The sequence below is a fragment of the Canis lupus genome, chromosome 13 (assembly GCF_011100685.1).
Source record: "Canis lupus familiaris isolate Mischka breed German Shepherd chromosome 13, alternate assembly UU_Cfam_GSD_1.0, whole genome shotgun sequence".
Taxonomy (NCBI): Eukaryota; Metazoa; Chordata; class Mammalia; order Carnivora; family Canidae; genus Canis; species Canis lupus.
The window spans coordinates 37,232,330-37,253,060 of record NC_049234.1 but is presented as its reverse complement, the minus strand read 5'-3'; the positions used below and the strand labels follow the sequence as shown (position 1 = coordinate 37,253,060).

Sequence of the window (20,731 nt, the reverse complement as noted above, 5' to 3'; positions counted from 1 at the left end):
CAGTCTTCCAGGGAAGCATCCACAGGGGAAGGGAAGGGGGGGCACGGAGGGGAGAGGTCACTGTGTCCGTCCCCTGGGGGCAGGAGCGCCCAGCCCTCCCCGGTGCCTCCTCACTGCAGGAGCAGCTCGGGCCGTGGCCGCGGCTGTGACACTGTGTACGGGTCACGGCCGCGTCTCAGGGCCTCCCTCCCTTCTTCCTGCCCTGGGGCCCACTGGCCCCGGGGCCCTGCAGCTCCGGGCAGGGAGGGCTGGGGACCGAGTCACCCAGGCCACATACGTCCAGGCTTCAGCCAACACCCTTGCCTCACCCCTTCTCTGCCAGGCCGGCTCTGTGACCGCCCGACTACATGATGGGGAGACCAAGGCTAAGTGACTTGCAGAAGTGACAGTGAGGGGTAGGAGAACCCACCCTGGGACCTTGTGCCTCAGTGGCCCGGGATCCCCTCCCTGCCCTGGGAGAGGGTGCTGGCCTGGCGCTGGGGGAACGGAAGGCAGTCCCCGCCCACTTGCAGGGGCACCACGTGGAGCCACCCTGGGTGGCGCCCCTCCTGGACTGGTCACCACGTGGACCCTGGCAAGTTCCTCCTGGCCCAGGCCTCAGCTTCCCCAAGGCCCTGGCTGGGCCAGCTGTCTGCCCACGCCGCAGCTGAGCTGTAGCTGAGGAAGAGCCGCAGCCGGGCCCCAGGCGGCCTGGTCTGCCCTCTGCTGACCTTGCCCACGCCGGCCGCCTGCCCACGGGGACCCACTGCTTCCTGCTGCCCAGGCCCAGCTGGCCGGCGTCCTCCCTGCACGGGCTGTCAGCGGAGCGGGGCGTCGGGCGCAGACGGCCTTGGGCTCTGAGCACTCCAGGCTGGGGCGGCCTGGACGCGGGCTGCCCCCTCCTGGCCCCGTGGCCTCGGCAAGTCCCTCACTGGCCGGCCTCACTTCCCCATCTGTGAAATGGAGGGTGAAGCCCCACTCTCTCAGCAAGAGGGTAAGAGCTACACCTGGGGGTTCAGGCAGGAGGAGACTCTGCAGGGGAGGAGGTGGGAGGGGGCTCTGGCTCCCCAGGTAGCTGGGCCAAGCCCGGTCCTCTGGGGGCCCTTCAGCGGCAGAAAGAGGCACCCTGAGAGAAGAATTGCAGGCGTCTTATTCCGGCCCCTCTGGGCAGAGCTGGGTGATGCACTGGGCCCTTACCTCTGGGAAGCCCCTGGTCCCCCCTCGCCTCTGGACCACACGGGGCCAACCCTGGATGTGGGTGTAGCAGAGCCCGCCTGCCCTGACCACCTGCCCCCACATTATGGGGCCGGAGAGGCCACGGCCAGGGTCCTACAGCCAACCCCAGACTTGGGAGGTCCCCTGAGGTCTTGCTGCAGAGAGATGGCAGCGTGTCCCCAAACAACCTCACCTGAGCCTCAGCCCCCGGGGCCCCTGGGGCCCCCTGCGGCCCAGGCCGAGAGCTCTTGTGGCCATCCCTGGAAGATGGCCAGTCCCAGAGGGTGTTGGCCGAGCCCAGCAGAAACTGACCCAGCCGAGGGTCCACTGAGCCCCACCCATGTCTGCCCACCTGGCCGTGCCCCATCACTGACCCCCGTGAAATGACCCTCCTCGCCCCAGCCCCTGGCAGCCCATCCCATAGCCTTCCACGGAGGGGGGCGGGTCTGGAGGGCCAGGAGCAGGTGCAGGAGGTGGCACGTGCTAGGCACAGGGTCCTCTAGGGCCTCCACCTTCCCACGTGGAAGAAGAGATGCCCAGCCATGCAGTGCTAGGGACGAGAGCACAGCCTCTGCGCCCCACACCCCAAGGATTCGGCGGGCCTGGCTTGGCGGGGACATTCTGTGGAGCTCTGTCCCGCGCCAGCCGCAAGTGCAGGGGTCCTTGTGATGGTTCCATTTTGCAGATGTGGCATATGTGGGGCCACAGAGGAGCCGTGCGCCTTATGGGGGTTTGTAGGGCCTGGTGCCCGAGCCAGGATCCAAGCCCCGGTCTGGCAGGCGGAGCTGCTGCCCTCCGCATGGCCCAGCCCCGCCCCAGGCAGGTGGAACCCGACCTAACCTGATGCCTGTCCCAGAGCCCGCAGGAGCCAGGCCACGCTAAGGTCCTCTTGGCATCCCCACCACCAGCCCTTGTTGTCCCTGGCTCACCCCACTCTTGGAGCACCTGTCGGGGTGAGGCCCACCTACGGGGTCCTGCACATCAGGAAAGAGGTGGCAGGGAGGGTGAGAAGCTGGGCAGCACCCCAATCAGAAGTGCCCCTAGAAGGGCTGCCCTGCAGTCCGCAGCGGGGAGGGGGCCCCGGGGAAGGTAAGGGAGGCATGCTGGGGCCGGCGGGGGTGGCGGAGAGTGCTGGGGAGATAGGAGAGGAGCCCCAGGGGCCGTCTGGCTGCAGGACGTGGGGGGCAGGGGTGTCTGGCCTGGACACTGCGGGGGGCGTGCAGGGGTGAGGGTGCAATAGAGCTGAGAGCCCCCTGGGGCAGCCGTTCTGGGCTGAGCCTTCCCAGACTCCTGGGGCCTGATGACAGGGATCTCCAGCAGTGCACCTCGGAGCTCTGGGTTCACCGCAAGGGCCACCCGGGAGCCAGGGTCAGGAGGGAAGTGGGGCCCAGGTCACCTCCCAGCACCCTGGCGCCCTCTGGAACATCTCTGACTCAAGCTGCTCCACGCGCTGGGCATTGGGCAAGGCTCTGCTGCCCAGAAGGCTGTCTCAGCTGCGAGTCTGAGCAGCGCAGCCCCGGCCGGCCTGGCTTCCTCTGGCTGCGTCCAGGGCAGACTGTCACTGTGGGCGGCTCCTGCGCCTGCACCCGCCACTGACCACCCACCCTCTACCTCCCCGGCCTCCCTTCATCCCCAGGAACTGCCCACCTGCTGTCCTCTAACGAGAGCTTGGATACCTGGCCCCGCGAGCCCTCTTGCACTGGGGCAGCCCCAGCAGGCAGAGCCGGGCAGGCCGGGGGCATATGGCCACAGGGGACAGCGAGTCGAGTCTGTCCCAGGCCAGGGCAATTGGTGCGGAGACAGGGTGGGGCGTACGGGGGTGGTCCTGACCCACCTGGCACTCGGGGGGGGGGGTCCTGGGGGGGCACAGAGTCTGGGGGGGGTCCTAGGATGAATGGGGACAGGGCCTGATGCGGGCGTCATTCTGGGGTCCCTGTGACCACCGGGGGCAGTGCGGGCAAGGAGAGCGAGGAGGTGGCCTGCACGGGATCTGGGCTGGGGGGGCAGCGTCAGACACGGGCGGGCTTCCGGGGTGGACAAGCAAGCGATGGGCGGCGGGGGCCTCACCGAGAGGGGGGGCAGGCTTGCACATGCATATGGGCGTGTGTGAATGTGTGCCTATGCATCAGTATACGCCTGTGTGCCAGCATGTGTGCACACGTGTACACATGCGTGAGAGCACAGGTGTGTCAGTGCACGTGAGCACATGGGTCTGTGGATTCGTGTGTGTACGTGTATACCTGTGCCTGTGCACCCATGCACACATGTAGCGTGCGTGTGCAAGGTCTCACGGCGGGGGATAGCCCGGCTCCCGCAGCACCTGCCCTGTGGCGCCCGGGGCGGGCTCAGGGCCCTGCCCTCGGCCACATCCTGTCCCGGGATGTCCCCTGGGTGTCGGAGCTCTCCGAGCCTGCTGCCCATGGCGAGGCACCCGAGGAGGCTCTGGTCTGCCCCGGGTGCTCGGCCCTGTGTGGCCACGGGTGCACCTTGGCACGCGCGCTCGCAGGGCAGCTGCCCCCACAGGCCACCCGTCTGGTCTTTGGCTCCCCAGAGGCTGGGTCACTGGCGCTTTTGGTGCCCGCTGCCCGTCTCAGGCTCCCGAGGACGGTGGCAGTCAGCAGCCCTGAGCCTCTTCGGTCCCCACCTCTCCCCATCAGCTTCATAGGGCCCGACTGCCTTGGCTGCCGGGACTTCCTCCCCAGGTCCAGCCCCTGCCCCCTTCCGGCCAGCTTCGGCCTGCACCTGCTGCCAAGCCTCCCACAGCCTGCGGGGTGGCCTCAGGGCGAGGGCAAGGGAGTGCCGAGCCAGGTCACAGGGTAGAGGCCCCGGGCAGGAGGCCGTGACACCCAGGGAACCGGCCATGCTGGGCGGGGACAGGACGCTGGGAGGCCGGGGGAGAAGGACGGTGTCCCCAGGCTGGAGCAGTGACCACAGGCCGGGACGGGCCCAAGGTGGGAGCCAGGGCGGGCAGTGAGGGGGGAGCAGAATCAGGCCCACCCCGAGGCTCATAGGGCCACCGTCAGCCGCCGGGCACTGTGCCCGCCCTCCACACCGTCCCAGGTGTAGCCACGCACTTGCAGGCCACCTGGGCCCCTGCCCCAACGGCAGAAGACCCGGGTGCCTCGGTTTCCCCACCGTGCGAGGGCCTGGGCTGGACGCTGCCCCCTCAGGCTCCATGGTCCTCCAGCCTCCCTTGGGTCCATGCGACCATCCTCCCCAGGCTGGGCACCCTCCCCCCAGGCCCACCTCAGGCCCGGCCTCCGAATCCCTCCCCACCCACCCCAGGCCGCCAATGGCGTCCCCAGATGCCAGCCACAAAAGGCACTCTGTTGTCCTGGCCGGCCCCCTGAACAGTGCCTGCCTGTGTGTCCTGGGAAGAGGCTGCACTGGGGGAGGGGCGGGGTGGACACCCCTCAGCACTGAGGATAGCCCAGGGGCTGGCTGGCGGGCAGGCCGGGAGAGCGGGCCCGAGAGGCCGTCCGGGGACGCGCAGCCGCCTCCACCCGCGCCGCCAGGCCCCCCAGCCCTCCTGGGCCGCGGCCGGTCAGGCAGCCGGGTCTCGGGGTGGCAGCGGCCGCGCCGGCGGGGCGGGTGGGGGCGCTGCCGTGGGTGCAGGACAGCCCAGGCCCAGGAGGGGCCAGGAGGGCCCAGGCAGGCCTCCCCGCGTGAGCACGGAAGCAGGTCGGGCGTGAGAACTTAGCCCCCACGCCACAGCCGCCACCTGCTCCTCCCAGCCTGTGCGAACCAGTTCCCGGCGAAGCAGCCCACCGACCTGCGGGGTATCCCCAGGCTGCCCCGAGAAGCGCCCAGGCCCAGGCCCCGAGAGGCCCGCAATCACTCTTGCCTGCCGCACCCCTGCAATCCTCCTTCCCTTGTCCGCCCACCTGGGCACAGGGGTCGTGGGGGCAACTGCGCAAGAGAGGAAGCGAGGAAGCCCCCCCCACCCGAAGGTCCACTGCTGGGAGGGGCACATCCTGTGCTGGCTCTGCTCCAGGACACCCCACACCGACCCCGACCTGCGCCCCCTGAGGAGGGCAGGGGGACTCAGAGCTATCACCCCACATCCCACCCCACCGCCCCAGGTCCCTGGGCCCAGAGCCAGCGGCTGGCTCTCGGACGGGCCTCGCCACACCTCCTCTTGCCCCGAATCCCATCGCCCCAACCACCTGCAGGCCTCGAGGACACTCGGAGCACCCAGGCTCCTGGCTGTGCTGCCATTCGGCCCCCCGCTGCCTCGCTGCCCGTGCCTCGTGCCCTTCCTGGGGACACCCACGCGTCCTTTGGGGCACGGGGAAGGGGCCTGCCCCAGGAAGCCGTATCTGAGCCTGCTGGGCTCTCCCGGAAGCGGATGTGTCCTGCCCCCCCACGCATGCACGCGCCCAGTGCCCATGCACACATGCACATGCATGCACTTGTACGTGCATGCACACCCGGGACCAGCATGCACCATGAATGCAAACACGTGCACGCAGACAGGCTCTCCTGGAGGGAAGCCTAAGTGGGGATGAGGACAGCATCTGTCCCAGGGGCGAGAGGCTCCCCAGGGGGGTGGGGGCTCTCATGAGGAGGGGGTTGCTGTGATTCTGAGTGTGACCTGCATCGCTGTGCTCTCTCCTGTCTGTGTCCGCCTGCTCTGTGCCCAGAGTGAGCCCCTGTACCCCGAGACAGACGGAGGCTCACACCCCACACCAGGATCTGTGCTCCCGGGGTTCCTGGAAGGATGGGCTTATCCAAGGTCACCTGCCCAAGGTCGCATGGGGAGGGCCGGGGGCAGCAGAAAGCTGGGAAGAGGTGGTCAGGAAGGGGTCCGGGGGCTGCCCCGGGTGGAATGTGCTGAGGCCCTGGGGGCACCCCGGGTGGGCCTGGCTGGGGGGCGATGGAGGGCTCCAGACAGCTCGTGGAAGGGATGAGTAGAGACGGGCACTTAGCCTGGAACTGCTTCACGGACCCCAGGCCCTCTGGCTCCCAAAGCCCCTGGCCTCCCCCAGCAGACCCCCTGGGTGCAGCAAGGCTGACCCCCCTGGGAGGTGCAGGGCAGGCGTCCCTGTGCTTGGAGGCGCAAAAGTTCCCCCAGATGGAGGCTGCAGCAGGGGTCCCGACCGCCACCCCAGCGGTGACCTCTGCCCTCTGAGGACAGACAGACAGAGCGGGGTGGGGCTCAAGGCCACAACCGCCACCCTTGCCCCCCAGCTCCGGATGGAGACAGGAACACGCTGACCTGGCACCCCAGAGCGGGACCGGGGGCCCACGGATGGACAAGCGGGGTGCTGGGCAGCGTGTGTGGGTGTGAGACCTGCGTGCACGCATGTGTGCCGCAGTGTGAGGGAGCGTGTGTCCAGGACAAGCGTGTGTGGTGAGGGAGTGCATGCACTTGCAGGACGAGTGTGTCGCCAGCATACAAGTGTGCCGGTGTGTGCGTGCACAGGGGCGGGTGTGCACAGGGGCGGGTGTGCGAGTGCGCCTGTTCTGGGAGAGGAAGGCTCCCGGAGGCACCACCTGCGAGGTCGGGCTCGTCCAGGCCCGGCTGGGAGCAGGGGCAGCGGGCAGCAGAGGGCACGCTTTCCGGCCGGCTGATTCCCTTGCCCGTCTTGCGTCCCCCAGGGCCTGGATGTCACCCCAGCCGGCTCAGGTCCTCCCGAGCCCTGCCCTTGACAGCCCCAACCACTGAGTGCCCCTCAAAGCTCTGGGCACTCTGGGGCGTGGGGCGGCGGGGCTCCCGGCCCTGAGTCACGGAGCCTTGGAGAAGCGGCTGCTCCAAAGTCACCTTGGCAAGCAGGAGGGAGGTCAGGGCCATCGCTCCCCTGCAGGCTCAGGGCTTAACGGGGGCTGCGGGGAGCACAGCCTTCAGGGTGTGGGTGCTCCCTCCTTCCCCCATCCAGGTGGGGGTCCGTGACGAGGCCAGGCCATCCCCGGGGAGCCCTCCAGGGCTCCAAGGCCTCTGCCGGCCAGTCCTCAACGTCTCCTCCTCAGGGACCCTTGGCTCACGTCTCAGCCAAGAGTCTGCACCCCAAAACTGGCAGCCAGCCTCCCAGGGCTGCCCGGGCTGGGGCCCAACCCTGGCGCCGGCCCTGGAGGCCCTGTGGCTTCTGGTGGTGCTGGGGCCTCAGAAGTGCACGGGCAGGAAGACAGGCGGGGGGACCAGCACACTCACCAGAGGTGCCCAAGGTGACAGTGTGGGGTGGGGGTGAGCCGGGTGCCCACTGGGTACACTGAACCCTTCCACTTGCCTGAACCCTTTACAGCACACAGGCGCGGTTGTCTTTTGGAGGCACGGAGCATTCTGGAAAGTCAGGGAGTCATGGGCAGGGTCACAGGGTCACAGGGGCAGGAGGACCTGGGGTTTGGGAGTGGGGTGGACTCCCTTGGGCCCCAGCCCCTGGCACTTCCTCCTTGGTTAATAGGGACGGGTTCACGTGAAGAGGAGGGGGGCAGGGGAGGTGAGGGCGGGGCAGACACAGGCTCCCCCCTCCCGGGCCTGGTGCTTTGTCTGTGAGCCGCGGGCTGTGCCCCAGCCGAGGCCCGGTGTGGGGGGAGGCCGCGTGGGGTCCAGAGTGGGAACAGCGGGAGATCTGAGCCCAGCTGCACCTGCAGGTCCCTGGGGCTGCCTGGGGGGGGGGGGGGGGGGAGGCTCGTGATCTGCCCCCCTCAGCCCTGCAGCCGAGCAGAGCTCACCCTGGGATGTGCACACACACCGGTGGGGCCCAGATGCTGGCAGCGGTGGTCCCTGCTCCTTTATGGAACCTGCACTGCATTGTGGGGCTGCTCCTGCTGCTGGCGGCGTGGGGCGTCATGGGTGGGTCGGGGTGAATGTGGTCTGCAGGGCAGGTGTGGGCACCGCAGCCCTGTCACTAGGTGTGTGCTCTGCCTCCTGTGACCCTGCTGCCCACAGGGCACCCCCCACCGCTTTGGCAAGTCCTTGAGGCCAAATCACCGCCCGGTTCAGGATCCCCTCATTCCCCCCCAGCTCCCAGGAAGCAGTCCAAAGCCTCCAGGGCTGAGGTCGGGTCCCACGCCCCCTGAAGCCCCTGCCTGCAATTTATCCTCCTTTGACCAGTTCCAAAGGCCTGCCACAGGGCCTTTGCATGGCTGTTCCCTCCCCTTCGGGATTACCCACGCGCCCCTTCGTGGGTCCTAGGAAGCTCTGTGGGAGCCCCGCAGCTGGGCCCCCCGAGGCCCTCTGTCCTCCACCCCCGCAGCTGACTCAGAGCCTCTGTGTCCCCTCTTCCCACCGCCTTCACTCTGGGGGGTGGGGGTGCGGCCATGCCCCCCGCGGCCCTCACCGCACCCCCTGCACCCCCGGGGCCAGTGTGCAGCTGGGCACCTCCGCGTCGGTGCAGGTGCGCGGCCGAGCCCTCCGGCGCAGCGGCGGGGCGGGAGGGGCTCGAGGCCGGACAACCGCGGAGGGGGGGGCGCGGGGTCCACGGGTCAGCGGGCCCGGGCCCGGCCAAGGCCTTGGGCCGCTCCCCCCGCGCCCCCCGCGGCCATCCGCACGCCTGCACACCCCCGCGGCCGGCGTGCGTGCCACACGCGCACACACACGCCCGCTCGGCCGGGCAGGCGCCCCGGGGCACGGGCCGGCGGGGGGCGGGGCGGCCGGGGCTGCCCAGGATGGGGCGGGCGCGGGCGGGCGCGGGGAGACGGAAGGGGCGGGCAGCGGCGGGGGCGCGGGCGCCCTCTCCCGGCCGTCGGGGGCAGCGCGCCGCCCTCCGCCGCCGCCACCGCAGCCCCGCGCCGGCCGCCGGCCCCAGCCCCAGGGGTCCCCGGGGGGCGGGCTCGGGTCCCCGGGGCCGCTCCGGGAGGGGGGCCGGGCCGGGCGGGCCGCGGCGGGGGGGGCGAGGGCGCCTCGCGGGGCTGCCCGCGTTCGGCGCTCGCGGGGCCTGCGGGGCCGCCTCCGGCCGGGCCTGGCTGCCGCGCCCGCAGCGCCCAGCCGCCCGGGGACCCGGCCGGACGCCGCACACCCCGCTGGCTGCGGGCTGGGCACGCTGGGTCGCGGCCCGGGCGCCGAGGGCCTGGGCCGGAGGGGCTCCGCCAGCCCGAGCCGCGCTCCCATTGCACCGACGCGGCCACCGAGGCCCGGGGGCGGCCGGAGCCTGCGGACCAGGGAAGGGACATGGAGGGCTCGGCGACGTGGCGGGGTCCCTGCCGGCCCGGGGTCCGCGGGGGGCGGCGAGAGGCCGAGGCCGACGGATCGCCTTGTCTCCGCCCCCGCGCGGGAGCGCGGCGGGGACAGGCGCCCTTCTCCGCGATCCGATGCGGCGAACCCCGCGCTCGAGACCCCCGCGCCGTGCCCGTCCGCGGAGCCGCGCGCCGCCGGGGCGCATCCCCGCCGGCCTAGGGCTCGGCCCCCGGCGCCCCGGGCTCCGGGGCTCCCGGGCCGCCCCCGCCCCCCAGATCCAGGCGCAACAAGTCGGCGAGCAGCGCCGAGGAGCAGCGAGCGAGCCGGGGAGGCAGGCGCGGGGCTGGGCGCGGGGCGCCCCGGGATCCCCGAATGCGCGCAACGTCCGCCTCCAGGGACCGGGCGCGGCGGCGGGTGCTCGGGTGACTCGGCGGGCGGCCCGCATCCCCTCCCCGGGCTGCGACTCCGCCGGGGCGCGGGCGCGCCCAGGAGCCCCCGCCCCCTCCTTCGCGGCTTGACCTTGCCCGGGTGCTCGAAGCCGGACCCCGCGGCACCCCGCGCCCGGGCGCAGAGTTTCTCTGTCGCCTGCGGCCGCGGAAGGAGCGGCTCCCACCCTCGACCTCCCCGTTTGCCTCCTGGGCTGCGGGGGTCGTCGGGGAGCGGGAGGCTTCAGGGTTGGAGAGGACGCCATGGCCGCGTCTCCAGACCCCAAGCACCATAGACCGACCACCTCCTGGATACGAAAGGGGACCCCAGCCTCCGGTTCCCCCGCTCCGCCGCCCGCGCGGCCGCTGCTCCGAGGGGGCGTGTGTTCGTGTCTGTGGGGGAGGGCACCGAGGGTCTCCTTGGGTCCCCAGGGTGGGGTGGGAGCGCAGACCTCGGAGCCACCTCCCCAACACATACGCCAGGAGGCTCCTCCGGGGCGGGGGTGCGCCCCCCCTGCCCACCCACGCGCCTTCACGCCTTTCAACTCCTCCCGAGTTGCCGCTGAGGAATCCCTGCCCCAGACCCGGGGGAATGGGACGTGATGGGGAGCGCGGAGCCGAAGGGTGCCGAGGAGAGGTGGGTTAGGGCTCGCATGTCCCAGCCTGGGGCCTGGCGCCGCGAGAAACTTGGAAGCCCCAAATCAAAGTGGGAAGGGGAAGGTGCCCGGCGGCTGGGGCCTGGCCGCAGGCTGGCACTCCCCGGAGCCGCCCGGGAAGTGACCCAGCAGGAGCCTCCGAGGCTCGGCGCAGGGACTGGGGCTCCGAGCCGCAGCCTCCGACCAGCCCTCCGGGCCGCTACCCCCTCCCCGGCAGGCCCGAGGCACGCTCTGCCCTGCCCGGGGGGCCACGGCGGGGAGAGGGCCCGCGGCAGGGCCCAGGGCCCCCAGCCTCCCCGGGAGGGAGACGATGCTCATTCCTCGAGGCAGCTACGCGCGGCTCCCAGAGAGCGCAGCGGCGGCGGAGGGCCGGCGGCCTCGGCTGGTGGGGACGGGGACCCAGGAGCGCCCGGCGCCTGGCCTCCCTGCTCCGCGCGGAGAGGGCGCAGGGCCGACCCAAAGTTCGGAGCGGCTTATCCGCGCGGCCTGTCCGAGCGAGTGGGAAAGAAGAGGAGATCGGAAGGAGCCAGGTCGCTGGTGTGGTGTGTGGGGGTGGTTGGGGGGTGGGGGGCGCTAGGGTGGCCCTCCGTGGATTCCGGGGAAAGAGAACCTCCGGGGGTTCGCCAAAGCCACTGCCGCGTCTATGGGTGAGGGCTGAGAGGGGGCGACGCGGCGGCTCGTGCCGCCCAGGGGCTCTGCGTGGGGGGAGGACACCTCTGGACCCTACAATGTCTGTAGGGGGCTGTGAGTGCGGCGAAGGGAAGGGGGACACACCGGGGTGTCTCTCCTCAACCTACCTGGGTCTGTGTGTGCCTGTGGGGGTCACATCTGGGCTTCCAAGACCCCTGCCAGCCTCTGTGTGTGTTGGGGACAGCCCGGGAACGCCTTCTCCAGCCTGGCCTGGGTCTGTGCATGTGATGGGGAGGGGGTGCCTTCCCCAGCCCTGCCTGCCAGCCTGGCCAGGCTGCGTGTGCGCGGGGGGAGGTGAGCAGCGCCGAGGAGCCTCTCCCGCGGCCAGGGGGGCCCCCTCCTCAACCCGCCGGATGCGGGCGCCCGGAGACCTGCCGGATTCCGGGGCTGCCGCCGGCAGAGAAGGCAGGGGGCTGGGGGGGGGGGGGGGGTCCAAACTCCCGAGCTCCGAGCGCAAACCTCGGAGCTGCGAAGCCCCAAACGGCGAAGTTAGAAGTCCGGGCGGCCGCCCCTCCCCCGCCCCCTCCCGCCCTCGCTGCGCCCCGCCGCCGCGCCCCCAGCCCCCCGCGCCCGGCCGAGCCCTCCTTACCTTCCCCGGCAGCGGCGGCCCCGCCGGCCGACACTTGATCCGGCGAGTTGCAAATCCCCGGGAGCGCCCCGCGTCCCCGGCGGCCGAGCCGGGCGCCCGACCCGAGGGGGGGCTCCTCCTGCCGCCGCCGCCCCCGGCCCGCTCCAGGCCTAGCCGGGCGCACCCCGGGGGCCCCGCCGGCGCGCGCAGGCCCCCTCCCCCCCGGCCGGGGGCTCCGGATGCCCGGGCTGCGGGCGATGCGGGGCGCGCGGGCCCGGGCCCGGCCAGGACGCGGCGCGGCCGCCTGTGCTCCCGGCTCGCCGGCTCCGCGCTCGCTCCGCCGGGGCCGCCGCCAACGCCGCGCCCGCCGCCGCCGCCTGCGCCCGCCGCTCCCTCTCCGGCCGCCGCCGCTCCGCTCCTCTCGCCTGCCCCGCTCTTCTCGCCTTTTTTCCCCTTCCTGAGGGGGGGGCGAGCCGAGCCGAGCCGGGGGCGGGGCGGCGAGGGGAGGAGGAGGAGGAGGCCGAGGACGGGGAGAAGGAGGAGGAGAGAGGCGAGCTGCTTCCCCCCACCGGGCTGCCGGCGCTCCCCAATCTCTCGCTCTCTGAAACTGGATCCCGAATCGGGAGCCAGAGACTGCATTACGGATTACATCAGGCTTTATAGAGCTTCCAGATCACACATTAGAGGGGAGCGCGAGCGGGGGGCGGGGTGTGGGGGAGGGGACAGAGATAAGGGGGGGGGGTACGGATAAAATGCATAGGCGCGCACACCGAGGAAAGCCCAGCTCCTGCCCCATGCTGCAGGAAAGCCAAGAGTTGGGTCTCTGCTCTGTGCCTCTTCCAGGAGCCAAGGAGTGGCTGCCCACTGGCTGGTTGGTGGGTGGATGGATGGATGAATGAGTGGATGGATGGATGGATGGATGGACGGGTGGGTGGATGGATGGATGGATGGATGTTTGGAGGGAGGGAGGGAGAATGGATGGATGGATGGATGGATGGATAGGCGAAGGGGGAGGATGGATGGATGGGTGGAGGGAGAATGGATGGGTAGGTAGATGGATGGATGGGTGGAGGGATGGATGGAGGATGGATGCATGGGGGATGGATGGATGGACAGAGGACAGATGGATAACAAGGAAGTTGTAGGGGGTGGTACATAGAGAATAGAGGCGCATGGGAGGATGGGACAGGTGGAAGGATGGGTGAGGTAAGTGATGTAGAGGAAGGGGGTATGCGGGAGGGTGGACGGATGGACCTGAAGCCCGGAGAGGTGGGTGGGATGCTGAGTGGGGCGGTGGAGGGTGGATGGATGGACGGAGGAAAGAGGCCAGAGAGGACGGACAGGGTAGACGGAAGCAGATGAACGGCACGTGAGCCGAGGGCTGAAGAGATGGTGGCCTGCGGGCGGGGAAGGAGGATGCGCGGACATGTGGATGAGAGCGATGGCAAAAAAGTGAGTTATGGGCAGGAGGGAGAGTCGGAGGCACAGACTCTGGACCCCATCCAAGAGGATCAGAGCGGGGGAGGGGGAGGGCCGACGCCTGCTGTCCAGGCTGGTTTTGTCCAGTCTTTCCTCCGGGGACTCCTGAGAAACACTGAGGGAGGGGCTTACGGGAAGAGCCAAAAGGAGATGAGTTTGAAAGTAGAGGTGGAGCGCACATCACCCCGTGTGGCTGTCCTCATTGTGCCACTCCCTTCTCGTCCCCCATCCATCCTCCTTTGATGTGGTGACAGTGAGGACAACCCAGTTCCACATCTGGATTTTGTTTTCCGTAGACTGGTGGCCACAGCCCCTTCGCCGCTTTACCCCCCATCGTAAAGTGTCCGTAATCCCTCTTCTTCTGCTGAGACCTTTAGCCAGACGCCCACAGGGGGCCTCTCGAGAATCAGATCCCGAGTCTTGGAGGAGTGACCTCAGGGAAATTACTTCAGGGTTCTTCTCCACCAGTAGCATCCTAGTAGAGGATGTGCCCCTTTTGCACAACTTGTGGTCTGCTCCGAACGCGAGGCCCTCTCTGCCGCTGCCTGAATACCCAACACATTGTACGCTGACCGTCTCAGCAGGCCGCTTACGCCTCGCTCTTCAAGCCCAACATCGGGTCCAACTGTCTGCTTTTCTCAGCCGACTCAGCAGGGGGCTCCATCCGGGTATCACTGCTGTCACCATCACACATCAATACACCGTCCTCGTCACCATTCTCAACCTGCAGGTCAATGTGCGCCCCTCCTCTGTTGTCCCCGTGGCCGGCACCACCCGCCTTGACCAGGGCCACAGTGTCGCCATCGCAGCCAACCCCGTCACTGGTCATGGTCAGCACCCTCACCGCAGTACCAGCCCTGGGGTGGGGGGGCGTGGGACAACGTAAGCCTAGCCCCCGTCTTGCTGCTCATATCAGCAGGTGGAGCGGGGTCCAGGCCAGCCCCCGTCGCACGGCCAGCCTGAGGCCTCAAGCTCTAGGGGTGTCCTGAGGGCCCAGTGAGCCGGGCCACGGAGACAGAGACCGCGAGGCCGCCGACAGCCTCCCCTGGACAACCTCCCGGCACCCTCAGGCTTCCTTCTCCCCTGACGGACACAGCCTCCCTCCGCAGGTCTCTGAACTGGGGGAAGAGATGGAGGCGGTGCCAGGGTGAGGGCTGCCTCCGCGCCCCCTGCTCCGGCCCGCCCTCCCTGCCCACCCCAGGGCCCTCTCTGCGCGGCGGCCTGGCCGTCCCCTCGCACTAGCGGCCCGTGGCCACCAGGGGGCTCTGATATGCAGCGGCGCCGTGGTGCTGGCAGCTCTGAGTCAGGATTTCGGGGCTGCTTCCCCACCGGCCCTTCTCCCGCTGCGGGGAGGGGGCGGCCCTCCCCACTCCGCCACTCCTCCTCCTCCGCTGGCCGCTGCGGGTTCCCAGGGTGGCCCGGTGTCCCCTCAGCCCGGGCTACGCCGCCGGGCCGGGCCTTCCCTCTCCTTGCCTCGGGACTCCTTGCTTCCCTCCCTGACCTGCCCCTTGTAGAAAATTGCCCTCTTGTCCCAGTTCCTGGGCCACAGTCCAGATAGTTGCCCCACCCCAGCGGGAGGCAGAGAGGCCCTGAACCCCCTCTGCCTCTCCCCAAGGAGGAAGAAGAGTCAGCTTGGCGCCTGCAGATCAGATGCAGGTCATTCTGCCCATTGCACACCGCCGCCCCCCCCAGCTCTCAGCTGGATGACCTGAAATAAAGAGACTCACCTTCACCCCACTGCAGCCTCGGTTTCCCTGTTGGCGCATGGCTGTCCTGACTGTTTGGTGGGAAGGTTTCTTACCGCCCAGACGCTCTCAGGTTCTGGACCTCTGAACCCATGGCCTCCTTTCCAGAGATCTGCTACCAACTTATATCCAGCACCCTGCTACCTTGACCTTTGACCCTCACCACTCACACCAAAACTGGGGGCCTGGCCATGGCATGAAGACACCCAGGATGGGCTCAGTATGGCAGGTTGAAATTGATGGTCCTCTGTGGGGCCAACCTTATTCAGCTGGAAACTAGGTTCTGGAACCTCCTTATTCAACCCAGAGGCAGTACGACGTTTGGTATCTTAAAGCCTTTTTCACGGTCATTCATAATCCCTGACCACAGCCACTGATGCAGCCAGGACTTCTAGATGACTCTGAGCACATTGATCACTGACTCCAGTCACACACTAGGCCCTGACCCTGGTCACACCATGAGTCCTAACCATGGTCACACCCTGAGTCCTGACCCTGGTCACACTCTGAGCCCTGACACTGGTCACTCTCTGAGCCCCGACACTAGTCGTACTCTGAGCCTTGATCCTGGTCACACCTTGACCCCTGACCCAGGTCACACCCTGAGCCCTGACCCTGCTCACACTCTGAGCCTTGATCCTGGTCACACCTTGACCTCTGACCCTGGTCACACCCTGAGCCCTGATCCTGGTCACACCCTGAGCCCTGATCCTGATCGCACACTGAGGCATGATCCTGGTCACACTCTGAGCCCTGACCCTGGTCACACCATGAGTCCTAACCATGGTCACACCCTGAGTCCTGACCCTGGTCACACTCTGAGCCCTGACACTGGTCAAACACTTAGCCCTGATCCTAATCACACTCTGAGCCCTGATTCTGGTCACATTTTGAGCCTTGACCCTGGTCATACCCTGATCTCTGACCCTGGTCACACCCTGAGCCCTGATCCTGGTCACACCCTGAGCCCTGATCCTGATCGCACACTGAGCCATGATCCTGGGCACGCTCTGAGCCTGTTTCCATGGCAGGTTTACACAGCCAGCTCTTTAGTTGCTAGGCTGGATAAAAACTCTAAGGCATCCCTGAGGAAAGGCAAACAGGAATGTTCCAGGGGCTAGGAGGACCCCAGGATGGAGCAACAGAAACACATCCTAAAGTCCTGCTGATTTCCACGCATTTTCATGTAAGACTGTTCCTTTCTCAGAGGGAGAAGTGAGGGCTCGGGAAGGGGTCATTTGAGGTCGTGCTGGGAGTTGGGGTGGTCTAGAACCAGGCTCGCTGGCTCTGGCCCATGGTCTCCCCGCCCTGCCTTCAGGGGCAGAGGTGGAGTGAGGGGGCCTTTCCCAGGGTCTTCAAGGGCCACTTGGTGCAGGGGAGGGGGGCACCACACAGCATTTCCAGCCCGGGCATCCCAGGGTCCTCTCCGACTCCTCAGTGAACTTTGCCAGCCTGAGGCAGAGGGTGAGGGGTGGGGGCTGAGCGTGGTGAGTAATTAGCTGATTCACACTCACGATAATTAATTGTGGATGCAACAAGCCACAATTAGCCTCCCAGTCAGGACAGACAGAGCCTGCAGCGCCACTCAGCAGAAATGAGGCCCCGCCCGGTGCCCTCGGGCACCCCCACCCCTTCCCACCTCCAGCTCCGCCTCCAATCCTTCCAGTAGGGCAAAATGGAGAAAGAGCTGGGGAGAAAGGACGGGGAGTGCAGAGGCTCCCAGCTCCCCGGGGACGCAGGGACGCACGGGTTCTGAAGTATGGGGCTTGGGGCGCCTCCTCCTCCAGGAAGCCCTCACCTCCCTGCCCGCAGGCCAGGCCCCTTCAGGGCACCGACAAGCCCTCCTGGGGGCCTTCCCTGGCGCCCCTGCCCACGGGCCCGTCCTCTCACCTGGGCCCAGAGGAGGACAGTGACAGACCCTGCACTAGAGCGAGATGGTGTCCCGGGCCGGGTCTGGACACACAAGGGGTGTGGGCAAAGCCCCCAGGCAGGGCCCCCAGGCCAGAGGGTGCCAAGGGACGGTCAATCCTCGGCGCTAGCGAGCACACCCCATGGCTCCCGGCCCTGCCGCAGCGGGACTGCGGGGCTGCTCAGTACCTCTCCCCTCCCGGCAGTGACTCCAAGCAGGGCTGGGGCGTCCTGGGGGTGATACGGTCGCCGTGGCTGAGGGCACAGGGTGGTACCCCGACTGCTCCTTTTCCTAGCTGTGGGAGCCCTGGTCACACTCTGAGCCCTGACCCTGGCTCTGTGCCGGCTTCGGCTGCGAGCTGGGGGTGATAATGGTGCCCTCCCACGGGGTCTCTGCGAGGATTCAGTGAGCACGTCGCTCAACGCCACCTGCTCCGAGGCAGAGCACCCCCTCCCATTGCCTGGGGCCCTGCTCTGGCCCCACTGCCGCCCCCTGCACCGACTCAGCCCAGCCCACTGGACGGGGCCCCGCTTGCAGCCCCTGTGGGTCGGCAGGGTGACTGCGCCCCCTCCATGCCGCAGGAAGGTTCCAGGGCCCTGGTGTGTGTGCGCTCAGCACGGGCCTGGCCCCGTGTCCACCCCGGGCGGGCGGGCTGGCCGTGGGGTCCTCGGGCCGGCGGGGCAGGAACATGGGGGGGCCCTCACCCCTCCAGGGGGTGTCCCTGCCCCTCGCAAGCTCGTCACACACCTGACCCCAAGCGCTCCTGCTGCAGCCTCGTCCCGGGCCCTGCGTCTGACCGTCTCTCTGTCTGTGCAAGGCCTGCCCAACCCGGCGATCCTCCCCTCGCGGCCCAGGCTGCTTCGGGGGAAGCCCTGCGGAGACCGCGGCCCCTTCCACTGGGCACAGCGCTGGCTCCCGCGGCTGGTGCTAAACCCATGGGCGCTCGGAAGCGAGACACGCTCGTCCCAAGTGGGCCCGTGGGCCGGGAGAGAGCAGCTGGTGAGGGGCAGAGGTGAGGGGTGAAGGGTGGGGAGCAGGGTGCTCAGGCCTGGGAGGGCAGCGTGGTTCCTCTGTGCTCCACAGAAGGGCTCAGAGGGGTGAGGGCTCCGGCCAAGGCCGTCAGCGGGTCCCCGTCGGGCCGGACCTGGCGCAGCGCACAGGAGCGGAGGACACTCGGGACCAAGTCTTCGGAGACTGTCCACACCCGGCCCCAGGAGAGCTGTCCGGGCCGCAGACGCGGGGCCCGGCCCCTGGGACCCCCCCGCCCCCTAGTCCCCTGGCCAGGGTGCTGCTGCTGGGTCCTCCGCCTTCTCCTGAGAAGTGGGCGGGAGGGGGGAGCCGTGGGTGAGCCTGTGCAAGCCGAGTGGCCCCCGCGCCGCCAGGCCCGGCCCGTGCTGCCCTGCCCCGAGGAGGAGGCCGGGTGGCTTCGGGCTATTTTCAACCATGGCTCTCACAGCTCTCAGTGAGAAGCAGGCGCGAATGGCGGGTTTTCCTAACACCCGGGGGTTGGGCGGAGGAGATGCAGGTCAGGGGGGGCGGGCACCAGCCCGATGCTGCTGGGGGCAGGAGGGGAACCCCTGGGCCATCGAGGCCCCTCAAATGCCAAAGCCTGGCTGTCCATCTCCCTGGCACTTGCTCGGCCGCCCTGCTCCCGGAAGAGACTGGTCCCAGACACCCCGAGGCAGGTGTCCTTCCAAAGCTGGAAACCCGCAGCTCAGAGGGGATGTGACCTGCGCAAGGTCGCCCCGCCAGGGGCAAGGACCGCCCCAAGGCCTTCACTCCAACCAGGGTGGGGCCCGGGCCAAAGACTTGCTCTGTATAGGGGGTCCTCGAGAGACCGACAGGTAGAAAGGGAAGGAGAGGGAGTGGCCCCGGGCCAGGAACCTCCCTGGACCCGTCCCCAGCACTGTTTGCAGTGCTCCCCACAGCCTCCTGACAGCCCTGGCCTGGTCACACGATGGCCCAGATCCCTCATCACACACTGAGCCCTAGTCTTGATCCCAGGCTGATCCTGATCCCTCATCACAGACTGAGCCCTGACTCTGAGCATGTACTGAGCCCTGGTCTTGATCCCAGGCTAATCCTGATCCCTCATCACAGACTGAACCCTGACTCTGAGCATGTACTGAGCCCTGGTCTTGATCTCAGGCTGATTCTGATCTCTGATCACAGACTGAGCCCTGACTCTGAGCATGTGCTCATCTCTCATTGCTGGCTGAGCCCTGATCTTGGGCATATACTGATCACTGATCCATAATCAAAGATCAAGTCCTGACTCTCTAACACCTGGTCACTTGGATAAGCATCACCTGCAGTCATTGGACCCATTTTCCTCAAGCGCATCCTGAGTGCTGGGCCCCTGCCCACACCAGGCCCCCTCACCCCCACCTCTCATGGTCCTGGTTCCTAAAGCAGAGGCTGGGTGGACTTTAGGGCCTGAGCACACAGCTGCCCTCCGGGCCATCTCTCTGGGCTTAGCAAGCCCAGGGAACATAGGATACCAAGCAAGCTCTGGGAAACTTTTGGTGGTGGGAGATTAAGCATTTAATAAATAGCACAGTGAGAACCAGAACACTCAGAGGGATCCGGGAGCCGAAGGGAGGGGAGGCCGGAGGTGGCCATGCTGGCTCTGCTCTCCATCGGCCACACTCTGCACACAGCATGCTCCAAGCAGCTCGGACAGCTCAGATCTCTTGGGGGCAGGCCAAGGTCTCCCCCAGCCAGCCTTGCCGCCCACCCAACCCCCCACCAAGATGGCATTCTCCCACATATTCACAGCTGTGCACACTCAACATAAGGACCCCAGACACAACCTGTGCATCCACATGGGTCCTCCCCAAGCCTCAGGCCCCAGTGTCCCATACCCGTGGCCCTGGCGGGAGAGCTCACTGTCTCCAGCTGTCCCTGGTGGGGGTTCTGATCGGGCCACCCCAGGACACAGCTCAGCCCAGGAGGCGGGTGGACAGACATACTGATCCTGATTCCTGATCGCAGAGAGAGCCCTGACTCTGAGCCCAGAGGGCATAGATACACAACTGCACACCTGGGTTTCTCCAAGGGTGGCCTTGGACACCTAGAGGTCTGTGGGGTTGACACCCTGGGGGCCGGTCCCTGAGTCCTTGGAGCCCAGAAGTCTGAGATCCACCTGGGGCGGAATAGGGGCGGGGCCTGGGTCGGAAGCCTGACTCCCACTCTGTGCACTGAGCTCCCGGGCCACCCCACCTGTCTGCCCTGTCCCCTGCAGGGCCTCAGCCCAGGCTGTCCTGTGTGCTGGACGGGCTCCCTCAGTGCACTCACGACGCTGACAATGACCTGCCCCCCCAAGCAACGCCCCCATTAGGTCCCAGTGCCCCCTCCCCCAGCTTATCATGTGACTGGTTACAGCCGATGGAGTGCCTGCCCATGGGCCCGGGTCCTTAGAGGCCTCCAGACTGGCTCCATACCGCCCCCTGCTTGATAAAGATGACGACCCACGAGATCTGGGGCTGGCGGGCTCCAGATAGAGGGGCCTGGGTCCCAGGTGACTGTGTGGTGGAGACTCTCTGGCCACCAGTCTGTGGTGCCCCTTGTTACGGCACCTGAGCCCACCCAATGGACACAGAGCCCCGAGGAGGGGGAAGGAGACAGAACATGCGCCTTGGGGGGCAGCAGCATGAGCAGCAAGTGCACCTGCGTGAGTGTGTGTTTGTGCAAGTGCGTGTGTGGACCTGTGCATGGGCCACAGGACCCACGGCACCCGGAGGGGAGGACGGAGCCCCCCACAGCCCGCCCCTCCCTCACCCTCACAGAGCGGACCCTAGGCCCTAATGTCAGGTTCCAGAAAGGATACAGGCCCTGCAGGCAGCCTCAGGACAGTCAGCGCCTCCCAAGCAGATTCACATTTCTCAGACGGAGAGCAAGGTGGGATCTGATGCGGATCCCACCACAGGTGACTGTGGGATGGCTCCCC

At 68.0% G+C, this 20,731-nt stretch overlaps 1 long non-coding RNA gene across 1 annotated transcript; it reads left to right on the top strand.

The window, feature by feature from the left end:
• The first annotated feature begins 9,915 nt into the window (after positions 1-9,915).
• Positions 9,916-14,846, top strand: LOC119864949. The gene is made up of 3 exons (XR_005368341.1): positions 9,916-10,372; positions 13,859-13,958; positions 14,045-14,846. It is a non-coding gene; the product is annotated as an uncharacterized LOC119864949 (long non-coding RNA).
• The last annotated feature ends 5,885 nt before the right edge of the window (positions 14,847-20,731 follow it).